Source organism: Macaca thibetana, chromosome 10 (assembly GCF_024542745.1).
Source record: "Macaca thibetana thibetana isolate TM-01 chromosome 10, ASM2454274v1, whole genome shotgun sequence".
NCBI classification, from domain to species: Eukaryota; Metazoa; Chordata; class Mammalia; order Primates; family Cercopithecidae; genus Macaca; species Macaca thibetana.
The window spans coordinates 67,380,426-67,393,200 of record NC_065587.1 but is presented as its reverse complement, the minus strand read 5'-3'; the positions used below and the strand labels follow the sequence as shown (position 1 = coordinate 67,393,200).

General features: G+C 53.3%; 2 protein-coding genes across 4 annotated transcripts in view; both read right to left on the bottom strand.

The window, feature by feature from the left end:
- The window catches only part of DUSP15 (dual specificity phosphatase 15), a 746,139-nt gene that overhangs the window by 669,548 nt on the left and 63,816 nt on the right, over positions 1 to 12,775 (bottom strand). The window lies entirely within an intron of this gene.
- Positions 1 to 12,775, bottom strand: part of NOL4L (nucleolar protein 4 like) — a 147,040-nt gene that overhangs the window by 95,824 nt on the left and 38,441 nt on the right. The gene's annotated exons all lie outside the window — the stretch shown is intronic.

The following is a 12,775-nucleotide window of genomic DNA, read 5'->3' as shown; positions in this document are numbered from 1 at the left end:
CGGGCTCCTCGCGGGCAGGCAGGTAATGAGAGTAACCATGGCAACCCACCAGAGGAAGTGTATTCTGCAGGAGACGTTAATCCCCTCTCCCCGGAGCTGGGACAGCCTGACTTTCCATTCTCACACAGTAATTAGATACCAGCTGTCAGTGCAGGGGGGACGGCTCCGCGGCTGCAGCCCGGCTGGGGGGGGACGCACCAACGGGGCGGGTGGGACACGCAGGGACGGGGGCGTTAAAGACACAGGGACGCTCGGCGGCGGCGGCGGGCCGGGGCGGCTGGCCTCCCCCAGTCTCCAGCCTCCAGGCGCGCGCCCGCTCACCTGGAGACCCCGCCCGCGCGGGCCCCGCCCACCCCACGCGCACCTGCTGCGCGCGCGCCCGCCGGCCTCGCGTCCCCCTTCCGGCCCCGCCAACCCGCTCCCGGCGCACCTGCCCTGCCCCGCCCCCCGAGACGCTGCCCACCTGTCTTTTGTGCAGGGCGGTGCCATTAGATCTTGCCAGCTCTCCTTCAGGGAGCGCCCGCTATGTGCCAGGCGCCGTGCCAAGCCTGATCTCCCGTAATCCTCACAGACCCTCCGCGGTCAGCGCTTCTGCTGCTCCCCGCCCAGGGCGCAGCGGGGTGTGGCCGTTTGCCCAGGGTCACGCAGACTTGAACCCCCCATCCCTGTGCCCATTTAACAACCAAGATACAGCGCCTCCCACCGCGTCCACATCCACATCTGCTGTGACTCAGGGGCCTCCTAACCGTCCTGGGAGGCAAAACAGTCACACTGGTGGCTGGCGTCGCGGTGCACCTACTGTGTGCCAAGCACTCATGGCCTCAGTTCACTTTCGCAACAGCAACGAGAGATCTGTTGCCCCAGGGTGAGGAAGCGAAGGCACAGAAGAGCTGAAGCAATTTGCCCACAGTCACAAGGTACAGAGTGACAGAGCCGGGGTTCAAATCCAGGGAGTCAGACCCCAGGATCCCAACTACTGGCCTCCATTAGTCCCACCCCTGGATTCGTGGTGGCTGAAATCCAGCCCACACCTCTTCTTCCTTTCCACAGTTCAGCCCACGCAGGTTCTGTCCCAGCATCGTGAGTAGCTGCCTCTCCTAGCTATACCTGAGAAATCTAAGAAGTTTCTAGGCCTAAAGCCACTGCCACAATCTGCATCTCTTTTTTATTTATTTATTTATTTATTTTTGGGGACAGAATCTTGCTCTGTAGCCTAGGATGGAGTGCAATGGTGCGATCTCTGCTCACTGAAACCTCTGGTTCCTGGGTTCAAGCGATTCTCCTGCCACAGCCTCCCAAGTAGCTGGGATTACAGGCACACACCACCATGCCTGGCTAATTTTCGTATTTTTAGTAGAGACAGAGTTTCACTATGTTGGCCAGGCTGGTCTTGAACTCCTAGCCTCAAGTGACCCGCCTGCCTCAGCCTCCCAAAGTGCTGGGATGACAGGCGTGAGCCACCACACCTGGCCCACAACTCTCATTTCTGTCAGGCCTCTCAGAAGTTCCTGCTGTCAGTGCAGGAAGCTGCTTGGAAGTCATTCTAGGCCACTCCCTCCATTTCCCAGGTAGGGGAACCAAGACCATTCAGGTGCAAGGCTGGCCCAAGTCAGAGATGGCCTGGGAGAGCCTTTGGGGGACAGGGAGGGTTCAGTCCCCTCAGGCCTGGCTGTGCCCCCTGCCCCCCACCCACAATCAGTCCCAGGGTTGGGGGGTACACACCAAGGAGGGACAGGAAGTGTCCAAGAAGCAGAGCCGGCTCTGTGTCCCCAGTGGCGGCGGGTGTCTGGGGCAGGAGGAGGCTATCTGATCCCTTCCCCACTGCCCCGGCCATGACCTCCTCCCTCCCTCCCTCGCTCCCTCCCTCCCTCCTCCCTCATGGCTGGGGTAGCCAGCACCCTGGGCTGCAGCTGAGAACCCAGTGTTCCCCAACCCCGCCAGCATTCCAGTGGGAGGAGGGGTGGGGGGAGGCTGCGCCCAGAGCTTTAGGGACAGGGGCACCCCTGGGGCTGCTCCACCCTGGGAGGGCCAAGGCCAGGCTGCCTCCAACCTCACCGTTTCCTGCCTCCGCTCTCCCCATCTCTCAGTAGCAGAGCTGCCTAAATTTGGCTCCAGGAGGGAATGGGGGAGGCAGCGGCAGGCGGGTGCCGTCAGAGGCCAGGGCGTCGCTCCCGTCTAGCCGGCTGGCATTTTTGCTGTCTGGAGGAGGGCAGGGGGGCCCGGCAGCCCTCTCCCGGAAAGGGAGATGTTCGTACCTTCTGACATACACTGAGTAATGTGCAAACGACATGCAAACCGAGCTTCAAATCAGCATCTCAGCCAGGGAACAGCTTGAGAGCTGCTTTTGGGATGAAAGCAGAAGGACCAGAGCCCAGTGCCCAGGGGCTCCAGTGGGGGTGGGGTGGGGGGCGGCACAGAGTGTCTAGGGCTGAGTGTTGGGAGACTCAGTTTCTTGCCAGCTGTAGGGCTTTGTTCCAGTGGCTGGACCCTCTGGGTCCCAGCCCAAGGGCAGGGCCATGGCTTTCTCTGCCTGCTCCAGCAAAGCGCTGGGCACACCCTGTCACGTGGTTAAGCACGTGAGTTCTGCAGCCATCCTGCCTAGGTTTGAACCCTGGCTCTCCACAAGCCAGCTGAGTGAATTCCTCAACCGAGCACCCAGGAAAGCAGCTAGTGGAACTGGGTGTCCGTTTTAGAAGAGCGACTTCCCTTCCCTGGAAGTTGGGCGTGGGGGCATGACCTGAAAGAACCTGGGCTTTGGAATCAGATCTGGATTCCAGGCCTGGCTCAGCCAGTGAGACTCTCTGAGTCTCATTCCCTTCATTTGGGAAATGGGTTCAGGATCTCAAGGTCAGCTGTGACGTCCATGTGATGACCTTGCACATGGCGGGCACACACAGGCCTTCCCATGGTGCAGCTTCACTGCTGTCTGCATTCATGTGACTCCTAGCTCCATCCTGTCCCATCACTCCTCTTCTCTTTGCTCTTCTGTCCTGCCTTTTTCGTCTCTAGATGTAAATTTCTTGCAGTCTTTCCCTTCTGTCTCTCTACTGGTGATCTTGGAAAAGTCATTGCCTCTCAGAGTCTCAGTCTGCACATCTTCTAAATGGGAGTAAATGAGAGGTGGACAACGAGCCCTGTCTGGGGCCTGGGGCTCATCTTTACAAGACCATCCACCCATCATTCCAAAGGGCCATCAGGGGCGGGCTGTGCCCTCAACTCTATCAGGCATGGCGTGTTGGGGGCTCCACTTCTCGGTAACTCTGTTTAACCCCAGATAACTGCTCTCCTGCCCCTCGGCCAGGGCTGATATGAGCTGAATCCAGCTTCCTGCCACCCAAAAGCCACTTCCTGCCAAGCTGATACCAGAAGAACTTGTTTTCTGTGCACAGAGCAGTCCCTGGTGGGGCAGCCACCAGCTTGCCTCGGGTGTGAACATTTTTTTCCATTTGCCGGTCTGTCTGCTGGGCTGGGCAGGGGAGGTTGGGGACTCTGACCCCTTCACCTCTACACCTGCCTGTCCTGCCCTGAGGTAGCCTCCGGGCCCACCAGCCATCCCAGGAAGGGTACCAAGTGTCCCTCTGGGCCCGGACAGACGTGTGTAGGCCATGACACACACTCACACACACACACAGTCAGTCTGACAGAGTCCCTGTGGCCACTGGGCGTTTGGGCAAGGACTCAGGGAGAAAATGTGTGACTGTCACACACAGTTAAGGTCACAGAGACACGGACATAGCCTCACACATGCAACCATCTGCAGTCCTTGGACAGTCTCACACACTGTTACACACAGTTACACGCAGGCCCACAGCCACGCTCAGAATCCCACACCACTCCACACAGCTTCACACATGTACACAGCAATCTTCCTCCCAGCGCCCCCACACCTGCCCGGCACCGACCTTCCAGATGCGTTCACTGATTCAACAAATCCTTTTTGAGGGTCTTCTCTGTGCAGGCCCTGGGCTAACCCATAATCAGAATGACTGGAACAGGAACAAATAATTAGCTGAGCTGTGCTGTTGCCTCCGTTTCCCCATCTGTGAGATGGGGATCCTAGCCCTCCCCAATGGGACTGTCATTGTTAGGAGTGAATGAGTGGAAAGCCCTTGGTCCGTGTTTGGCCCATAGAGAGTGTCGTCTAAGTAAGGCTATCCTGGTTAGCCAAAAACATCCTGTGCCCAGCTCCACGCAGAACACCTGGCACATTATCTCCCTGAGCCCTTGCCCAAGACCCCAGCAGCTGGGGCCATCGCCCCCATTCCTCAGATGAGGAAACTGAGGCTCAAAGAGGCTCACAGTCTGTAGGTTGCCCCACTGACCTCGTGTCATGCCACAGTGCTGCTCCAACCTGCCTCACCACCCCCTACACACACACACACACACACACACACACACACACACAGTTCCCTCTGGCTGGAATGCCCTTCCCACTTGCATACAGCATGTCCAGCTCCTCTGAGCTGCCTACTTACACTTCGGTGAAATGGGGATACTAGCCCGTGTCAGCCCCTGTTTATATCCCTCAGGGCACTGAACTTTAAGAGCCAAGAGTAAAGACCGTTTTGTCCTGTTCTCTGGCACACAGTAGGTGCTCGACAACTATTTCAAAACTAAAGGACTAAGCAAGTGGCCTCACAGCTACTGAGGACGGAGTCTGGAACCGAACGCAGGGCACTCTGAAGCTGGAGCTCACTTCTACGCTATTGCCTTTCTCATGCTACTAGCAGGCACTGAATGTGTCAGTGAGTGAATGAATGAATGAAACCAAGATCTCAGGATCCCAGTCAAGTGCTCCCTGAGCTTCATTTCCTGGTAGCGTGGACATGAGCCAAGCTCCAGCCACCTTGGATGGTGACGGGGCTGATGGGCCGCCTGAAGCCGGCTGTCAGGAGCTCGTCTGGCCACAGCCGCCAGCAGGGGAGACCAGCTGGCGATGCAGGGTCCATCGGCCCAGGCCTGGAATCTGAGCTGCCCTCAGAGGCCCAGCTTCTCTTTGGGCCCCCACAAACTGGCCTTTGTTCCCGGGCCGGCCAAGACCCAGCAGCTTGGGCTTTCTGTCTGCCCGCGGCACCCGCGCTGAGCTGGCGGGGGTAAATGGGCCAGCCTCTGCTCTGTCCATGCCCAGGACGTCGCTTTAGGACTAAATGGAGATGTAATTTTCTATACAAATCCATGACAATTTAGATGGAGTGATTGTAATTGGCTTTTCAATGGGGGTTTTGTCCAGAGCTGGTGGCTAGAACTGGGTGGCCTGTTTGAGGCAGGCTCCATTTAAATGACAATAAAGCAATAATATTGAGGACTCTACAGTGCCCAGCACTCCTCCCAGCCCAAGTAGAGCCTCATGTTTATGGATCTGGTCCTTCCCTGGGGCTGTCTGGATAGGCGGGTGGTGGGGGCACTGAGCCCAGGAGACGGGTGCCCACATCTTTGGGCTTCGGGACACAGAGCTTCGGAACGGCTGGGGTAGGGTCCCGTGTCCACTGGCTTACCTGCGCCCTTATTCCTGACACTCTCACTAACTAGTGCCTCCTGGGGCTGGCTGCTAGTCCAGGTTTCGGGGGCACCAAGACAATGAGAGCTGCTCAGGCAGGTCAGAGGGAGAAGGCTACAATGGCCAGTACAGCATGACGTTTGAGAGCATGACGTTTGAGAGCATGACCAAGAGATGACCAATAGCCAGACAGCCTGGGCTCAAATCCTACTCCACTTCTTTAAAAAAGAATTTTTTTTGAGACAGAGTCTTGCTGTGTCACCCAGACTGGAGTACAGTGGCAGGATCATGGCTCATTGCAGCCTCGACCTCCAAAGCTTAAAAGCAATCCTCCCACCTCAGCCTCCCAAGTGGCTGGACCATAGGCATGTGCCACTATACCTGGCTAATCTTTTTATTTTTTTTGTAGAGACAGAGTCTCGTTGTGTTGCCCACACTGGTCTCGAACTACTAGGCTCAAGAGATCCTCCCGCCTCAGCCTCCCAAAGTGCTGGGATTACAGGTGTGAGCCACTGTGCCCAGGCCCTACTCCACTTCTGACTCACCTCTTGAACTTTAGCAAGTTACTTAACCGCTCCATGCCTCAGTTTCCCCAGCCATAACATGAAGCTGCAGTGAAAGTTTTTGTGAAGATGAAACACCTTAATAGTGCCTGGCATGTGGAAGGTGCTATATATAAGTCATTGCCATGATTCATTCCAAGCTCTAGCTCTGGTGTCAGGGTGACCTTGGGCACGTGACTTAACCTCTTTAAACCTCCACTGGCTTCTCTTTAAAATGGGGCTTTTAGGAGAACCGACCTCACGGGGTTGTGAAGATTTTAGAGAATGCAGGAAAGCGCTGAGCACACAGCCGTGCTCGATAAACACGAGCTCTCTTGCTGGGGTGCTCTCGCCTTGAGGAGCTCGCCAGCGAGTGATCATTACCGTGTCGAGTGTGGGGGAAAGGGAAGAGAATAAAGCTCGCGGGAAGCCACCACAGAGCTCAGCTGGCTCTGCTGTCAGGGGATGCAATAGAAGAGAACGATCCAGAGGGCCCTCGGGAACAGGGCAGGGAGTGGGGCTTCATGAAGGAAGGCTTCACAGAGGAGGTGATATTTGGGCTGGACCTTGAAGGATGAGTGGCACTTTTGCCACCAGAAAGGGTGATACCCAGCCTGGCCAACATGGTGAAACCCCGTGTCTACTAAAAATACAAAAATTAGCTGGGGCCAGGCACAGTGGCTTACGCCTGTAATCCCAGCACTTTGGGAGGCCCAGGTGGGTGGATCACTGAAGTCAGGAGTTCAAGACCAGCCTGACCAATATGGTGAAACCTTGTCTCTACTAAAAATACAAACATTAGCTGGGTGTGGTTGCAGGCACCTGTAATCTCAGCTACTAGGGAGGCTGAGGCAGGAGAATCGCTTGAACACAGGAGGAGGAGGTTGCAGTGAGCTGAGATTGTGCCATTGTACCCTAGCCTGAATGACAGAGCGAGACTCTGTCACAAAAAAAAAAAAAAAAAAAAAAAGATTAGCTGGGTTTGGTGGTGCACACCTGTAGTCCCAGCTTCTTGGGAGGCTGAGGCACGAGAATCACTTGAACCCAGGAGGTGGAGGTTGCAGTGAGCCAAGATCTCGCCACTGCACTCCAGCATGGGTGACACAGTAAGACCTTGTCTCAAAAACAAACAACAAACAAAAAAAACAAAACAGGGGCAGGCACTGTGGTTACAAAGTCAACAGGCAGACCTGGCTGCCTTCTGAACGAGTTATTTGTGCCCGTGAAAAGGGTGGTGGACAGGGAGCCTCTGCTGAAGGTGCGACGTTAAGTCACCTCTGATGGCCAACAGCCTGTGCAAAGGCCCTCAGGCAGGCAGGCGGCCGGCGTCGTGGGCAGTGGTGAGTGGGATGGTGGGGAGGCTGTGCTGAACATGCTGGAGGGACGGATGGGGTGGTGGCTGTATTCACGTGAAACAGGCAGCCATAGAGGGATTTTAAGCAGGCGGGTGACACCATCCAGAGGATATTTTTAAATGATCTCTCTGACTGCTTGTGGAAAATGGGCTATGGAGAAGAAGGGGTGAGAGAGAGGCAGGGAAGCCATGAGGAGGCAGCTGGATCACTGGGGGAGAGAAATGGTTAGACCCAAGGTATAGCAGGGCCCAGGAGCTGCTGGAAGGATGATGGGAAGGCAGGGGGGTGGGTGGAGAAAGGAAGGGGAAAGGAGTACTAAGAGGCACGGGGCCTTTGAGGCGTGGTGAGGGGCTGTGTGCAGCTGGTACCCGAGCAGGGTTGGTGAAAGGAGATAGCAGAAGAGAGGTGAGGGCCGCCTCCCACCTCCCTACGCCAGGCTAAGGCTCTCCAGCTTTGTCCTGAAGGCAGCAGGGTGTCAACAAGGATTTTTCTCCAGGCAGGAAAAGACCATGCTGAGATTTGTGCTTTTGAAGGATCATTTTGGCTGCAGGGTAGAGGGGTGGGAGGTGGCAGGTGGGCGAGGCTGGAAGGAGAGAGGCAGGGAGGGAGGGTGGTCAGTGGGGGCTCAGAGGCCTCAGCAGGCATCCTGGCCAGCTCCCAACTCCAAGAGCAATAAACCACTTTCTTGGGGGTCTAAAACCAGCCCCAGGTCACAGAGCTTGTCAATGGCAGAGATGGATCCCACCCCGGGGTGAACCTGAAATCCAGTGCACTGTTCCCCTTTGCCATCATCAGCCTTGGTCACTAGTAAAATCCATCACAAATAGCTTTTCATCACGACTCTCAGCCAAAGAACCCGTACTATGACACCAAGAGGTGAGTACTATTATTATTCCCATTTTACAGATCAGGAAACTGAGGCTAAGTCACCTGCTAAAAGCACACAGCTGGGAATTGACAGCCAGGTTCAGATCTAGGCAGTGTGACTCCAGACCCATACCACAGGTCCTAAGCAGGAGGTCTATGGCCAAGTGGGGTCTATGGGGAACCTACAGAGGTTTATTACAATTTGAGTTTGTTGCTGATACTTAAAAGTTGGGGCTGAGCATGGTGGTGCCTGCCTGTAGTCCCAGCTACCCAGGAGGCTGAGGCAGGAGGATCACTTGAGCCCAGGAGTTTGAGGCTGCAGTGAGTTTTAATAGTGCCACTGCACTCCAGCCTGGGTGACAGAGTGTGATCCTGTCTCTAAAGAATAAAAAAATTTTTTTAAATGGGACTTTTCATGAAATAAGAAAAACGTGAACTTTGGACAGGACCACTTGATGTTGACAACCCCAAGCTCCAGTCCTTGAACTTCGCCCATCTTTTGGGGCCATTCACACGTGTGCGATGTCAGGTTGACATCTCCAGCATGGGCCTCTCCTCTGCCGCTGGACAGCCGACTGGACACATCTGAAAGCAAGTGTGTGTCTAGGGCCCCCTGGAGAGCCAGGGAGCACATCCATCCACTCATCCAACAAGCGTTTAGACCCCCTTTGCCCCACTGCCCACAGTCCTGGCCACCATCACCAAACTTCCTCCCCCAGAAGGCTTCTCCATCTCCCTTGCTCAGGCCAGACACCCTGAAGGCATCCTTGACAGCTCACTGGTTCTCACAGCCCACATCCCATCCATGGGCAAGTTCTGTTGGGTCCCCCTTTAAACTATATCCAGAATGCAGCTGCATTCTCCACTGTCCCAGGGGCTGGAGGTGCAGGGAGAGGCATGTGCCGTTAGTCTAGCGTGCTGAGGCTCAGTTCTCTTGTCTGCAAGAAGGACGGGCTAGAGCAAGATATTTGGATTCCCATTATTCTTGTGTCCAGATTTTGGAGCTAGGAAGAGCCTGTTTACAAGACACTTAGCTTGTAATTCTTTTTTTTTTTTTTTTGAGACAGAGTCTTGCTCTGTCGCCCAGGCTGGAGTGCAGTGGCATGATCTCGGCTTACTGCAACCTCTGCCTCCTGGGTTCAGGTGATTCTCCTGCCTCAGCCTCCCAAGTAGCTGGGATTACAGGCAGGCACCACCATGCCGGGCTAATTTTTGTATTTTTAGTAGAGACGGAGTTTCACCATGCTGGCCAGGCTGGTCTCGAACAACTGACCTCATGATCTGCTGGCCTCAGCCTCCCAAAGTGCTGGGATTACAGGCGTGAGCCACCGCGCACGACCTTTTTTTTTTTTTAGGCAGAGTTTTGCTCTTGTTACCCAGGCTGGAGTGCAATGGCGCGATCTCAGCTCACCGCAACCTCCGCCTCCTGGGTTCAAGTGATTCTCCTTTCTCAGCCTCCTAAGTAGCTGGGATTACAGTCATGCACCACAATGCCCGGCTAATTTTGTATTTTTAGTAGAGATGGGGTTTTTCCATGTTTTTATTTATTTGTTTATTTTTTGAGATGGAGTTTCACTCTTGTTGCCTAGGCTGGAATACAATAGCGTGATCTCAGCTCACCGCAACCTCTGCCTCCCGGGTTTAAGCAATTCTCCTGCCTCAGCCTCCCGAGTAGCTGGGATTATAGGCATGTGCCACCACACCGGCTAATTTTGTATTTTTAGTAGAGACGGAGTTTCTCCATGATCAGGCTGGTTTCGAACTACTGACCTCAGGTGATCCACCCGGCTCAGCCTCCCAAAGTGCTGGGATTAAAGGCATGAGCCACTGCGCCTGGCAAGGCTGTAATTCTAATTCCCTTATAGCCTGGGCAGGACACAGGTGGGACACAGGAGGAGAGCATGGGTGTTGGAGGCAATGACAGTCTTGACTTTCAACTCCCTGGGTCAGGAGCTCCCTGGGATGGAGGCTGTCTTGTTCACCACTGCATCCCCAGTATCTGCCAGAGCTGACCACAGAGTAGGTGCCCAGGAAACGTGTACTGAAAAAATAAGTGATGAATGAGTCCTCCTGGTCCTCCAGAGGGACCTTGGGCATTCACTAACTTTCAGAGGGCCTTGATTTTCCCATCTGAGAAACAGGCAGGACAATCTAATGCCACTGCCTTCCTTCTCTGTAACAACAGACATTTACCATGCGCTTACTGTGTGCCTCACCCTGCTCTAAGTGCTTTACATATATCAACTCATTGACTCTTCACTCTAGCCCCAGGAGGTTGGGACAACTCTCTTTTATGGGGGAGAAAACTGCAGCCCAGAGAAGAAAGTGACATACATGCCCAATGTCACACAGCACAAAGCACCTGAGCTAGAGACCAAAAGCACCGGAGCTAGAGACCAGCCCGGGCAGCCTGGCCCCAGAACTCTCATTCTTTCTTGAGAGAGGATCCCACTCTGTTGCCTAGGCCAGAGTGCAGTGGCTCAATCATGACTCACTGCAGCCTCAACCTTCCACATTCAAGCGATCCTCCCACCTCAGCCTCCCAATTAGCTGGGACTACAGGCACAAGCCACCATGCCCAGCTAATGTTTGTATTTTTTGTAGAGATGGGTTTTCACCATGTTGCCCAGGCTGGTCTTGAACTCCTGGGCTCAAGCCATTCTCCCACCTCAAACTCCCATAGTTCAGGGATTACAGGCATGAGCCACCATGCCTGGCTTTCTCATTCTTAAACAGTGTCCTAGGCTGCCCCTCAAGAAGAAATGAGGTTTGGGAAGCCTGCCCCAAGGAAGCGCCTGAGTTGCAGGTGGGGACATACTGGGCAGGACTGCAAGCTTAACTATCCTTCCATGGCTCTGTACTGCCCGTCAAATGCCATCCAAAAACTCATGCCTGGATTTGAGGCCCCTGGAAGCAGCTCCAGCCATGTCTCCTCCTCCTAGAGGTCCTAGCACAAACCTGACATTCCAGCCTCCCTGGCTGCTTCTCCTCCCATGAGCTCTGGGGCCATCCTGCCTCTGTGCCTGGACACACACTGTCCCCTCTGCCTGGAATGCCCAGAACTGAGTGGTTTCACTCAAATGCCCTCTCTTTCTCTACAGGAATCCTTCCCTGACCTTCCCCCAACCCCCAACCCAACATGTCTCTTGCCTTCAATTTCCTGTAACACTCTGCCAACAAGGATAATAATAGCCAATGTGTATTAAACACTCCTGATGTACCAGTAGGTACTATTGTCAATACTGTTTTACAGATAAGGAAACTTAGGCACTGAGAAGAGAAGCAAGTTGCCAAAGGTGCGTGGGATGGAGTCAGGATTGAACCTACATCTGCCTGACAAATTGCAAAGCTAGACTTCTAAGCCCCTAAACCAGACCACGTCTCACTGGCAGGCATACAACAGATGCTCATTCAAGACTCCCTAGTAACTGACTGCCTTTGGCTTCCACACTTAATTGCCTTTTGCACACTTAAGTATGATCTTAGAGATTCTCCAGGGTGAATTGGCATTTTTCTGGTAGTTATTTCAGAAGTGGTCGGAGACACTCTCAAGGCATGGGGGCTGAATCAAATGGTGAAAAATAAATAGGATCAGAAGTCGGATAGATCATGTGAACTGAGATCTCTGTAAAGTGGGGATTTTAATTCTGACCTTCAGGGTCATTACGAGGGGATGCACAGTGCCAGCATACACTGAGTGCTCAATATACAGTAACCACGGTCATTACACGAATGGCTCACTTTCTAGACATTATTGCCGGGAGTGAAAATTGGTTCCCTGTCTGTGGAGGGCAGTCTGTATCATCTCCAAAAGCACATGCCCTCGGACGCAGCAATTCAACTCCTTGGTATAAACTCGCCCATGCTTGAAATGGCCATCTACGTTCAAGGATGTTCACTAAAGTCTTGCGAGAGCAGAATATCACAAACAATCCAAATATCCGTTAACAGGGGACTGGATAAGTAAATTACGGTACATTCATAAAACTGAATACTACACAGCTGTAAAAAAGAAGGAGAAAGTTCTTTATGTTCTGACATACTTAGGCACTGACAGCACATAGATTTACTGTTCAGTGGGAAAAACAACCTGAAGAATGTAAGAGCTAAAACTATAAAACTCTTAGAAGAAAACATAGAGATAAATCTTTGTGACCCTGGATTAGGCAATGACTTGTTAGATATGACACCAAAGGTTCAAGCAGTAGAAGAAAAATTAGACAAATTGCACTTCATCAAAATTAAAAACATTAGTACTACAATGGACACCATTAAGAAAGCAAAAAGACAACTCACAGACTGGGGTAAAATATGTGCAAACCATGTATCTGATAAGGGACTTATCTAGAATACAGAAAAGTTCTTACAAGTCAATGGTAAAATGACAAGTAATACAATATTTTTAACGGGCAAGGATCTGAATAGATATTTCCTCAATAGAGACATACAAATGGCCAATAAGCACATGAAAAGATACTCAACATCATCAGTCACCAGGGAAACGCAAATCAAAA